At 45.0% G+C, this 13457-nt stretch overlaps 1 protein-coding gene across 1 annotated transcript in view; it reads right to left on the reverse strand.

The window, feature by feature from the left end:
- Positions 1 to 13457, reverse strand: part of CDYL2 (chromodomain Y like 2) — a 182393-nt gene that overhangs the window by 22764 nt on the left and 146172 nt on the right. The gene's annotated exons all lie outside the window — the stretch shown is intronic.

The following is a 13457-nucleotide window of genomic DNA, read 5'->3' on the forward strand; positions in this document are numbered from 1 at the left end:
AGAGGAACAAAGTGAGAAACTGACTGGGGAACAGTCACACAGGAGCGTGATCAGAGAACGCTCAGATTTTCATGGAAAGAGTCTGATGTGGCTGGGACCCGTGTGCAGCTCTGTTCTGGGCGGTGAAGGGCCTGGGACTTAACGGCTACATCTCCAAACTTGGACGAGCACAGAGAGGGCTCTCTGTGAATGACCCCATGCAATCCTTGATTCCCTCTCCCACTCATCCATCCGAGAGCACCCAGCTTCTGCTTGGATGCTTTCAGCAACGGGGAACCCGACAATGGCCACGAAACAAAACAAACAAACAAAACCAAAAAACTGCAGCTTTACTCATAATAACCCAAAATCAGAAGCAACCAATATGCCCTTTACTAGGTGAATGGATACACAGACTCTGGTTCATTCACACAAAAGAATATTTGGCATACGAAGAAATTCATCATCAAGCCACAAAAATACGTGAATGAATCTGAAATGCGTATTACTGAGAAGCCACTCTGAAAAGGCTACACATTACATGATTCCAATTATGTGACATTCTAGAAAAGGCAAAAGTAGAGAAACAGTAAAAAGATCAGTGGTTGCCAGGGGTTCAGGTGCAATAAGAGGAGGGCGGAATTGGTGAAGCGTAGGGGATATTTTTAGGGCAGTGAAACTACTCTGTATGATGCTATGATGGTGAACATGAGACATAAAGCATTTGTCGAAACCTGAAGAACTACAGCATAGACAGTGAACCTTAAAGTATGCAATTTTTTTTTAAAAAATTAAGAGATGGGGGGAATCCAAGGATGGAATGCAGAATGTGATAAAAGAATCTAACTGTATGACAAATGTATGAAACCACCTCCCTGAAGCGGGCGGGGGAAGGCGCTGACCTAAGTAACTTTAGGAATGAGTGGAGTTTGTAAAATTAAAGGCAAAATAACCCGCACAGAAGCAGTGTACTCCAGCTGATAAAGTTGATCACATGGAGGTAAGTACAAGTTAACAATTCTGACATCACACATGAACGCTGGAGTTGAACAATTACATAAATGGATGGCAGATGGGGAGAAGAAGGTTTTTCAGTGTTGGAGTGGCAGTTTACAGGTAAGCAAGGAGAGGGGGCTAGAATGAGCAACGTGGTAATGGATGAGCACTGAAGACCTCAGTATGAACTCAATACAGATACAGATGGTTACCTTCAGAAATATTTACAGATAAGCGTGTACAAACAGGTTAGTATATACATGTGTATTTCCTTGCTCTGTCAGCTGAGAGGGCCCAGAGTCTGACATCCCAATAGCAGTGAGCACACCTGGGGCCCAGAGCTTGGTTTCATTCTCAATAAAAGGAACCAGGGCTCTCTAGAGAGATGGCTGATTCCAGGACTGGGGCAAGAAACATGCAAGATAAGCTTGCAGAGGCTGAAAGGACGAAGTACTAAAAAAAAAAAAAAAAAACACAATAAATAAATAATAATAACGACAACCTTCACAATGATGGGAGTATGTCAAAAGGACACAGGAGCCAAGTGAAAGAGCTCCCCATGGCCAAAGACGGCAGAATTTGAGCAACGACATAAAGTCGTATGTATTGCATTATAATTGAAAGCACAAAATAAATATCCATGAGTCCATACTGATATAATTAAATGAGATTGAATAAATGAATAAATGGGAGACAAGAGCCAAATCTCCCATGGAGAAGAATTCCAAACAGTTTATGTAGATGCTCTGCTCTCAAGGGGGTAGAACATACCTTCTTTAAGGGCGGGCTGCACAAAGTGACTTCCTTCCAAACGGTGTGGAAAGTTGGGGGGCTCAGGGGGGAGAGTAACAGTGGAGAAACCTGACTGTGGCAGATGGAGAAGTCAAAGCCCTGTTGGCCACGTGATCAAGACCAACACCAACAGGGATAAGTCATGGCGTGGTGTGCAGCCCTGACACGACGTGAGGAGAAGGGCGCTGGACCTCTGGGGTCTTCCTCTCAGAAACCTACAACCCCAGTCTAATCATGCAAAAAAGGTCAGACAAATCCCAATGGAGGAGAGTTCTACGAAATACCTGATCAGTACACTTCAAAACTGTGAAGGTCATTAAAAACCAGGAAAGCCTGAGAAACTGTCACAGTGCAGAGGATCCTAAGGGAACATGACGACTAAATGTGATGTGGGATCAGGATCTCGGAACAGATGTTCGGATAAGGTATGGACTTTAGTTGGTAATGATGCAGCAATAGCAGTTCATCGGCTGTAACAAATGTACCATACTAGTGAAGAAGCTCATAATAACAGGAGAGACTGAGTACGGGGTATACATGAACTCTATTAGCTTTCCAAATTTTCTGGAAATCCAAAGAAGTGAAGTTTATTTTAAAGAGTACATTTTAAAATTAAGTTAACTTTAAAAAACAAAACAAAACAAAAAACCCCCAAGAGAACCACTTCCCAGGCAATTCTGACATACAGGCAGGGTTGAGACCCTGGACCAGTGGTTCTTACACTTTTTTTTTTTTTAAGATCATGAACATCTTTGAAACACACCTATCTACCTATCTACCTATCTATCTATCTATCTATCTATCTATCTATCTATCTATCTATCTTGGCTGTGCCGGGTCTTAGTTGCAGCATGTGGGATCTTTTAGTTGCAGCATGCAGACTTCTTAGTTGCAGCATGCGGACTTCTTAGTTTCATCATGCAAACTCTTAGTTGCAGCATGCATGCGGACCTAGTTCCCTGACCAGCGATCAACCCCAGGCCCCATGCATTGGGAGTGTGGAGTCTTACCACACTCCCACACTTACCACACTGGACCACCAGGGAAGTCCCCAGTTGTTCTTACACTTGAACAGGCATCCGGATCACCTGGAGAACTGTTAAACCAGCCTGCTGGGTCCACCCCATGCTGCTGCCCCTGCTGCAGCGACCAGGCTTTGAGAACCAGGGTCTGGATAACATCAAGGTGGACTCAGATTCTTAGTTAGCATGGGGGGTCTTGGAATCTCAAGAACCAAGTCAAAGGCAGGGACCAGGAAATGCTTCCCTGGACCCTTTCCCTGCATACCCCGTCCCCACCCAGACGATCGCCCAGCCCCAAAGGGGCACAGAAGCAGCAGTGCCTGTGTCACCTGACAGCCTCCAAGAAGCCTCCTCAGTTTGTACTTTTCCATTACCCACAGCAACTGGGCTTTGTCAAACACCATGATGTGGGTAAATGATTCAATGAACTCCGGAAAGTAAACGCGAGCATTTAATTAAAAGCCTTGTGTAAAGGGAGCTGTTTCTTCAGGGTCAACCTCAAAACCTCCAGCTCCTCAGAAGCTTCCTAATTAGAGCTGGCAGATCCATGCTGGGGACCTGCTGGCAGAGGTCAGCGCATCATGGGAGCTGCTCTCAGCGGCCCCCAGCTCTTGGCCGTGAGAAGTCAGAAGCTCGGGGCTTGGGAAGATCAGTGCTACCCGGGGCTGGGAGAGGTCTGATTAAACTCCTGCCCCACAACCAAGTCAAGGTGCTGCTTTACAGTCATATTAAGGAGGAGGACCTGAGGGTTACCTTTTCTGAGCAGCTCTGTACGCTGCCTCTAAATTCCTCAACAGTCCTACAAAACTGCCATTCTTACTCTACTTTGCAGATAAGGAAAAGTGAGTAACTTGCTGGGAGCCGTGAAGGTTTGAAGTGGCAGAGCCAGGATTAGAGGCAGCTGCCTCTCCTTTTCTCCGTTCATTCAAAATCTAATTAGGGGCTTCCCTGGTGGTGCAGCGGTTAAGAATCCGCCTGCCAATGCAGGGGACACGGGTTCGAGCCCTGGTCCAGGAAGATCCCACATGCCGCAGAGCAACAAAGCCCGTGCGCCACAGCTACTGAGCCTGCGCTCTAGAGCCCGTGAGCCACAACTACTGAGCCTGTAAGCCACAACTATTGAGCCCTCGAGCCACAACTACTGAGCCTGCGCACCTAGAGCCCGTGCTCCGCAACAGGAGAAGCCACCGCAATGAGAAGCCTGCGCACCGCAACGAAGAGTAGCCCCTGCTCACCGCAACTAGAGAGAGCCTGCACGCAGCAACAAAGACCCAACGCAGCCAAAAATAAAAATAGATAAATTTAAAAAAATCTAATTAGTTATCACCTCCTATGGGCCAGCTATAACACTAGATGTTGGAGATGAAACAAAAATCAGAGAAATAAGGTCCATGCCGTCCCAGAGCTTGCTTCAGGCGTGGGAGATGGAAAGTAAACAAGCAGACTTAGTTAAAACAATGACAGATGGGAAAAGATAGGGTGACATGATAACAAATATTGGGTGGGGGGTTCTCTGTGAAGGAGCCCATGGTCTTTCTGTTAAAGCATAAGGGGAAGCAGCCCTTAAGGAACCATCTGACCAAATAATCCATAAAACTATGTGAGGAAAACAGACCTGTTTATTCTCTATTAGGACACATGGCTCACATCTCCAATGGTGACTTGGAAGTTGCACCATCTCTGGGCCAGGGAAGAGAGGAAGCCTCCGTGAGGGCCCGGATTCACTCACTTACAGCTGCGTTAAGTTACCTTTCTGGACCTAACTCTCACCTCACACGGAGGTGCTCTCAAGCCCAGTCCTCTTCTGGGGCACCGTGCCTCTGGAGAGATGGGGGCAGGCTGGCAGGGAAGGCACCATGGGAAACAGAACATGCCGGAAGCATAGAAGTTTGGGGCTTTGCAGCCAGACAGCATGGCAGTCCCAGCCCTGTGTTTGCTCATCAGGAGAAGCCAGGAAGCCACACGAGCTCTCGAGTGTCGTCTCCTTCGTCAGAAGATGGGGTTAGTGGTACCTGCTTTTCATGGTTGTTCGGAGCTAATTTAATTAAGGAACCATATGGGATTAGCAAGTGCCTGGCTCATTCTAGGCACTGCAGAAATGTTAGCTGAAGGATGCCAAGTCATTCCGAAAATGAGGAATTAGCTGGTGAGTCCTTGCAGCCCCGCCTCTCACGCTCGCAGCCCCGCCTCTCGCGCTCCCAGCCCCACACACTCCCTCCAAGCCCGGGGAACAGCCCCAGGAGAGATGGGTGAACACCCTGGTGAGCCCGAAGGCCAGAGTGAAAACCCAGTGGTGGCGGCGTTCAAAGCCCCGCACCCCGTCCTCTCAGGGCTGCGAGGCCGGAGGTCACTATCCCTCCTCTGTGCCCTCACTTCCCGCACGCGGATGACTGCGAAGTGAAGGGACACGTGCTGTGCTTCTGGGACAAAGGAACCCCCCCCCCGCCCCCGAATCAGGCTAGTTTCCTTCCTTCCACTCCCTTCAAGCCTTCTCACATTCCTTCCTTCAGAGTACAAAGGAGTATTTCCCATTAGGAAGCCTCCATAAAATCATGCTCTGACACAGCCCCTCTGCTCCAGACGTGCAGAGGTGACAGAGACAACACTGGGCTCGCAAACAACCATCTCTTTGTGTGTGTGGCAGAGCATCAGCACGAGGCTCGACACAGGGGTGGGGGCCAGGAGTGCTGGGCGGGAAGGGGACCCGGGGGGCAGCAGAAACCAAGCCTCCCACTCGAGACGGGAGGAGGGACCCAGGGGATGGAAGCCAGGCGATGGCGTGATGCCCTCCCACGAAGGCAGAATGACAGTGACAAAACCACGTGCTGTCCACGGCCAAGGCTTTCTCGGGAGCTCCGGGAGAAAGAGGAAGCAAAGAAAGACAAAAACCAACTTCCCTCTTGAAATGAGCCTGTACACCAAAATTCTGAAATAGGGAGATATTGAATGCTCAGAATTCTAGCCAATAAAATCAATACTGGTGACATGAATGAATCCAAATCAGATAAATTGAATATTATGAGACAATCTGACAAGGACTTTAGAATAGGAATGTTTCAAATGCTAAAAGTGATAGATGTGAGAAAAAGAGCCATTTAAAAAAAATAAGAAATTCTCAGACAAAAGCAGACAGAAAGGAAAAGAGCACAGGGGTAAGGCAAAGAACTAATTAGAAAGCCAATGACAAACAGGAAGAAATTTGCATATCACAGATAAAAGATCCTCAAATTGTAAAGAAATTTTAAAGAGTGAGGACAAGAAGACCAAAATTCTTCCAGGGAAAAAAACGGACAGAAGACGTGGACAGACAATCCACAAATACTACATAAAAATAGCTCTTAAACGTAAAAAAAGATTTCCTCTTCACTCAAAAGAATAGTGCAAACTAAAAGAAATGAAAGCTAAAACTACACTGAGATACCATTTCTTACCCATTCACTGGGCGAAAGTTCAGAATCTTGACAGTATACTCTTCTAGAGAGGACGTGGGGAGCTGGGCATTCTCTTAATTGTGGGTGGAATGCAAAGTGGTACAACTACTATGGAAGGGAATTTGGCAACATGTGAGAAAACGGTTCATGCATGTACTCTCAACATAGCAATCCCACTTCTGGAAACATAACATAAAAATATACCAAAAATATATATATATTTATTATTATTATTACTATTATTATTATTATATATATTTTTCCTCACAGCATTATTCACAACTGCAAAATATTGGAACTACCTAAACTTCCAAGCATAGATTAGGGATGTAAACTATGGTGTATCCACACAAAGGAATACTATGCAGCTGTAAAAAGAATGAAAACTATTTCTATGAATGAATGAGTGACTTCCAAAACATACCTTCAAGTAAAGAGAGGCAAGGTATAAAAATATTTTACCTTTAGTATAAGAAAGAAGGGAAAATAGATAAATCTGTTTATTTTTGCAAAAAGAAACAGAGGAAGAATAAGTCAGAAAACAATGAAACTGGACATCCACAGGGGTTGACAGAATAGAGCAGAAGGGATGGGGAAGGAGTATAGTTCTCTCCTACACTTCTCTGAGTATAGCTGACCCTTGAACAACGCAAGGGTTAAGGGCACCAACCCCATGCAGTAGAAAGTCTGCATATAACTTTACAGTTGGTCCTCTGTGTCCACAGTTCTGCATCCGTGGATGCAGCCAACCATGGATCACGTAGTACTTATGTATTCAAGGGGAGGATGAGCAATACAGATAACTTTTGGACTCAATATAATGACTTATATACCCTCAAACAAATCTTGAATTCTTCTTAGTGGGTTTGCTTTTCGTAAGGGTAAGGGTGGAGCAATTCTAAAATTATTTTATGAGAATTATAGGGTGAGCAAATGAGTAATTGTATGATGTTATGGAGAAAGCAGCGTTCTCTCTGTGGAAGAAGGGACACACAAACATGGAATGTGGGAAGGCAAGGAAGAACTCAGTAGGATTAGAATGAAACTGGAGGTATCAGTATGAACTCATGGCTTTTAAAATTATATCTATTTCCTAGCTCCATTAGCTGAAAGGGCTTAGAAAAAAATGAAGATCTCATAGCAATGAGCACACTTAGACCCCAGATGTTGGCTTCTAAATACCATCCCCACTAAAATAATCCAGGACTTCCCAGAGAAATGGCTGCTTCCAGGGCTGGGACAGGCAAGGTACAAAGTGGGCTGGAAAGTCTTATTGTACCTGGAAGTAAGGAAGTGACCAAAAAAATAACCAGGCATGTCAAAAGGACATATGAGGCAGCTTGGAGGGGGTTCCCATTGGCCAAATTTAGGACAATTTGAACATAAAAGTAAATAAGGGGAAGAAATGGATTATAAACCATTGCATAAAATAATAATCTTCAAGTCTGAACTGATAATAGATAGAGATGAGGATGATAGATAGATGAGCGGGAGGGAGGGAGGAAGGAAGGAAGGGAAGAAGGAAAGAGATGGATGGGTAAGACAGAGGAAATAACATCATATCAAGTATTTCAGTGGAGATGAATAACTTGAATCTAGTCTTAAGGAAACATCAGACAGACTCAAAATGAGGAACACTCTGTAAAATAACTGGATGGTAGTCTTCAAAAATGCCAGTGTTACTGAAGACAATGGAAGACCAAGGAACTGCTCCAGATTAAAGGGAACTAAAGAGACATGACAACTAAAGTCATCATAGGATTCTGACCTGGATTCTATATTGGAGGGAAAAATAATCTAAAGAACATTACTGGGATAATAGGAAAAAAATGGAGTAAGAACCAAAGATTTGGGCTTCCCTGGTGGCGCAGTGGTTGAGAGTCCACCTGCCGATGCAGGGGACACGGGTTCGTGCCCCGGTCCGGGAAGATCCCACATGCCGTGGAGAGGCTGGGCCCATGAGCCATGGCTGCTGAGCCTGCACATCCAGAGACTGTGCTCCGCAACGGGAGAGGCCACAGCAGTGAGAGGTCCGCGTACCGCAAAAAAAAAAAAAAAAAAAGAACCAAAGATTAGATAAAAGGATTCTATCAATGTTAAATTTCTTGGATTTCGTAACTGTACTGTGTTGAATTGAGAATATCCTTTTTCTTAGAAATACCTATACTAAATATCACTGGGGACGGAGGGAGGGATAAATTAGGAGTTTAGCACAGGGAACTATATTCAATATCTTATAATAACCTATAATGGAAAAGAATCTGAAAAACAATATATATATGTATATATGTGTGTGTGTGTGTGTATGTATACACACACATATATGAAAACCTGAATCACTCTGCTGTACGCCTGAAACTAACACAACATTGTAGATCAACTATACCTCAGTAAAAACAAACAAACATAAAACAAACCACAAAAATATTACTGGGTAAAGAGGCATGATGTATGCAATCTACACTCAAATGGTTCAGAAAAAGAATAATAATTTATATATAATCTGTATAATCATTTGTATATAAGTTCTAAGTGTGTACATATGTGTGAGTCTATATATATACATATACATGTACAGAAACACACATACACATACAGAGAAAGAGACAGCAAATGTGGCAAAACGTTAAAAACTGGTAAATCCAAAAAGGATTACAATGTTTGATATAAGTTTGAAATTATTTTCAACTTATTGTTTACAAGCAGTGACAGAGGGCTGAAAAAAATGAACTATCATCAAAATGCTGAGAGAAAATAACTATCAACCAAGAATTTTATACCCAGCTAAAACCACATTTAAAGGACCAAGAAATGGGTATTTTCAGATACCCCAAAACTAAAAGAGTTTATCTACCACAGACTCTAAAAGAATTATAAAGAGAAACTTCAGCAAATCAAAAAGTTAATTCATAGGAAGACAAGAGATAAAAGAAACACAGTTGATTATTTTTAATTTAGTAAATGTAATTCCTGGCTGCAAAAATGATAAAAATAGTTTTTGGTGTTTAACAACACTGACTGGACAAAACAAAAACAAGAGGCTCATTGAGAAGTTAAAACCAAGTAGGGCCCTCCTTGTTATATCAAGAGGAGGATATCACATCTATTAGAAAAAAAATTCATAGTTGAGTATGTATGCTAAAATTTAAGAATACAAATACTATCTATGGTTAGCTTCTAAGTCAGTTCAGGGAGACGGAATATATAAAATGTACCAATTCACTTTAAAAGTATGAAAAGGGTAGGGGCTGGGGATGGGAGAGCGAGCAGAGAAACAGAATGATAATATTAAAATGCAAAATAGAATAGAAAAAAAATCCAAATATATTAATAATCACATTCATTGTTGAGCAGGCTGGACTCCTATACTAAAAGATAGAGATGGTCAGATTGGAGAAAAGAATAAAAGATCCAGGCGTGTGGAAGATCCCCTACGGAGAGACTCTTGCAGACTGAAAAAGTCATCTCAACTCAGCCAGCAGGAGAAGGAAACCTGCCCAATCAACTGAGAAATGGTGGAAATACTCAAGAAGTGTCAAGAAATGGTGCACAGTTGTCACTGTGCGGCAGGAAGAGGTGTGTCAGAAAATGCACTGCAGTTTGTAAGACACCCAAAGAGAAACAGAAGCTGTCCCGGGACGAGGGGTGAGCTTTCTGGGAGGACAGAGGGTAAAGGTCTGGGGGAGGCCACAGAGGACTGGACAGACGAGGGACAGACCACAGGACACCGCTGCACGCAGCATTAGCCACTCCAGGCAGGGCTCAGCGTCCATGCCTACGTTCTCCACCAGGAACATGTCAAACCCCAGCACCGAAGAGCACCAAGCTTCCTCTGGACATCGAGGAAGGAAGGAGAAGTTCAGACAGGGCACCAAAGGATGCTACCCCCAGGGGAGGGTGCGTCCTCTGTGCTGGTTTCACACTCGATTCCTCACCATAATGGAATAATCCTATTTTGTTGAATGCTTATTGTGTGATTCACATAGCTTACATCACCCAATCCTAAGAAGAACCCTATAAGACATCGTTTCAGCCACATTTTAGAGGTGAGAAAAGCAAAACCGAAGGTCATGCCACTAGGAAGGGTCAGAATGGGGTTCAAACTCTAAGAATCTTGACTTCAAAAGTGATGCTTGACTCAAGCAACAGGACTCGGAAACCTAACACTGGTCTCGGGCCCTCCCACTGGTGCTGGTGCTGGCGCTGAGGGATATTCTGCTTTTCTTCCCACGAGCCCACTGAACAAAGGAGGAAGGAGAATCTGGGTGCCACACCTGGCTCCAGTGTCACACGCAACTGTTACCAAGCCGAGCTCGTTTTACTGCATCATCATCATCTCTGCACCTGCCTGATGTCTCCACCTAACGGCGGGCTCTTTGGGGACAAACCTGAGAGCCACTCGCTCTGTGTCTGCAGGACTGAGCACAGTGCCTGGAAGGCAGCACTGCTCAGCGCAGCGTCCGTCAAGTGAATGAATGAGCAGAAGACAAACAACGGAAAGTAACTGGAGCAGCCTCCTCACACCACATGGCGGCCTCGCATTTAACACTCCTGATTTTGAAACACGTTCCTTGTTCATTTCTCAGCCTCTTGGCCACACTTCCAAATCCTGGTATTAGTCGCACACATAGGAGCGTCTGTTTCCTGAAATCAGGTTGCTCTCACACCTAGATGACTAACTCTCGTACTTACATCACACCTGGCCCTTCTGCTTCACAACAGCTGGGCAAGACCTCACCTCTCAGAGATGCCCAGGGAGAGAACACGGTGTGAGCGCTATGAAGTTTCCTTCCCTTGCAAAGAATACAGTAACACTTTTTTGGGGTGTAAGCCATCAGGATACAGAAGGAAGACATCCCAAGGCCAGGGTCGCTCTCTCCGGAATGCCCTTCCTCCCTTGCCCACCTGGTAATGGTCTCCTCACCATTCTCAACGCAGCTCTGCTGTGACCTGCTTAGGAATTCTTCCAGAGCAGCAGCTAATCCCTCTTCTAGTGGCTGCTGGTACATCCTTCTTTTTTTTTTTTTTTTTTTAAACAGCCTTTACTGCTGCTCCCTCCATCCATTCAGCACGCAGTTCATGAGTGTCTAGGACAAACCTGGCTCCTGGGATACACTGATGGGCAAAGAGATGGATCCTGTGCTTAAGAACTTACAGCCTGATTCAGCGCTGTCCTAGAGAACCCCCTACAATGCTGGAAATGTTTGATATCTGCGCTGCTCAACAGAGTAGCCAACAGCTACATATGGCTACTGAAACTTAAAAACTTTCGTCTAATTTTAATGTACTGAGTTCTAACTTTAACCACATGTGGCTGGTAGCTGCCATACTGGACAGTGCAGGTAATCACGCGGCAGGATAATTACCTTGCGTACGTTGCAAATCCTGACATTGCTCTTCTGGTACATCTGGCTCCCTCTTCACCTGCACACAGATTCTTAAACGTAAGAGCCATGTTAGCCATTCCTGTATCTTTAGACTCAGTGCAACCCAGCACACAGAAGTGGCTCAATCGCTGCTGAATAAATGAATGGGTGGACAAAGGAGCAAGTGCTAAACACATAACAGAGGACCTAGAGAAGTTTCTGTCTCCTAACCAAAAGTGGGAGAGTGAGAGCGAGAGGCTGGAGAGCAGGATAAGGAAATTGTGTTGGATCTGCTGCTGTCCCCGTAAAAAGGTGTGAATGTTAGGCACTTCCCTTCTGGTCCTTCTCCCCCAGCATCCCAGTCACGATCACTATCTTGGGAAGCAGACACAATTCACAGAGATAAGGGAGGGCTGGGAGCCCCCAGAGAGCGCTTCACACTGGAGCACCTTCAGCTGCAAGCTGGGGAGAGGGCTGGGCAGAGGGGAGGCTTAAAATAAACAAGAGAGAAGACTCATCAGTTCCGCAGTGGAGGGAAACCGCCCTTTGTTGACTGCGGGATTAGGGTTTTCCAGCTGCAGTTCTTAGAAGAGAAAGTGATAGTCTTTGCGCTTGAGAACCATTTCCTGGTCCGTGGTTCACTCACCGGAGATCCCTAAAGCGTGGACCGGTCTGAGGGTGCACTGGGAGGGGAAGTATGAGAGTGCAGAGTTACCGCACCGGGGCCTTCTTGTCTCTGCCCGGCAGAAGGAATGAGGTGTCACCAACAGATTCCGCAGGTAGGGACAGCAGCGCCTTTCCACAGAAGCGGTGCTGGGGGTCAGATCTCTAGAGGTGGGTGGGCTGGGGGCAGTGTGAAGTTGAAAACACCCTCCAATCACTCCACCCACTTGTATGATGAGAGTTCAAAGAGCCCAACATACACTCAGTACTTGCACCAGTCACTTCACAGCTGGTCACTGTCCCAGCCCCTAACTGTCACCATGGACAGAATCCCTGATCTCAGAGCTGAATTCAATAGCAAGGCTTGAATTTACAGGTACCTTAAAAAAAAAAATCTTATTTAAGCCATTATGCTAAGTGAAATAAGTCAGAGAAAGACAAATACTGTATATCACTTATATGTGGGATCTGAAAAAATACAACAAACTAGTGAATGTTACCAAAAATGCAGACTCAGACATAAAGAACAAACTAGTGGGGCTTCCCTGGTGGCGCAGTGGTTGAGAGTCCGCCTGCCGATGCAGGGGACACAGGTTCATGCCCTGGTCCGGGAAGTTCCCACATGCCGCGGAGCAGCTGGGCCCATGAGCCATGGCCGCTGAGCCTGCGCGTCCGGAGCCTGTGCTCCGCAACGGGAGAGGCCACAACAGTGAGAGGCCCGCGTGCTGCAAAAAAACCAAAACAAAAGAACAAACTAGTGGTTACCAGTGGTGGGGAAGGGGCAGTATAGGTGTTGGAAAGTGGGAAGCACAAACTATTGGGTGTAATCAGGTTCAAAGATGTACTGTACAACATGGCAATATTTTGTAATAACTATAAATGGACTGTAACCTTTAAAACTGTATTAAAAAATAAATTAGCCAAATTAAAAAAAAAATCTTCTTTAGCCATGTTAGTCACCCTCTGGCATGTTAGAATCATGCCTTATAAAATCTATACACTAGGAATTTCAAGAAAGCTTAGGCTCCCAAATCCCTTCAAAGTGTCAGGAGTGATGACAGTCATACATCTTACGATGTCTATTGTCAGTTGTCTAAATGTTTTAAACAGCGGAGCCTGAATTCAAAATGTAAAATAACCTGACTAAAAGGAAACTTTTCTACAGGTGAAATCACAGCTCCTGTGTTAAACCCCACCCAAGGCCATGC

This window comes from Lagenorhynchus albirostris, chromosome 19 (genome assembly GCF_949774975.1).
Source record: "Lagenorhynchus albirostris chromosome 19, mLagAlb1.1, whole genome shotgun sequence".
NCBI lineage: Eukaryota > Metazoa > Chordata > Mammalia > Artiodactyla > Delphinidae > Lagenorhynchus > Lagenorhynchus albirostris.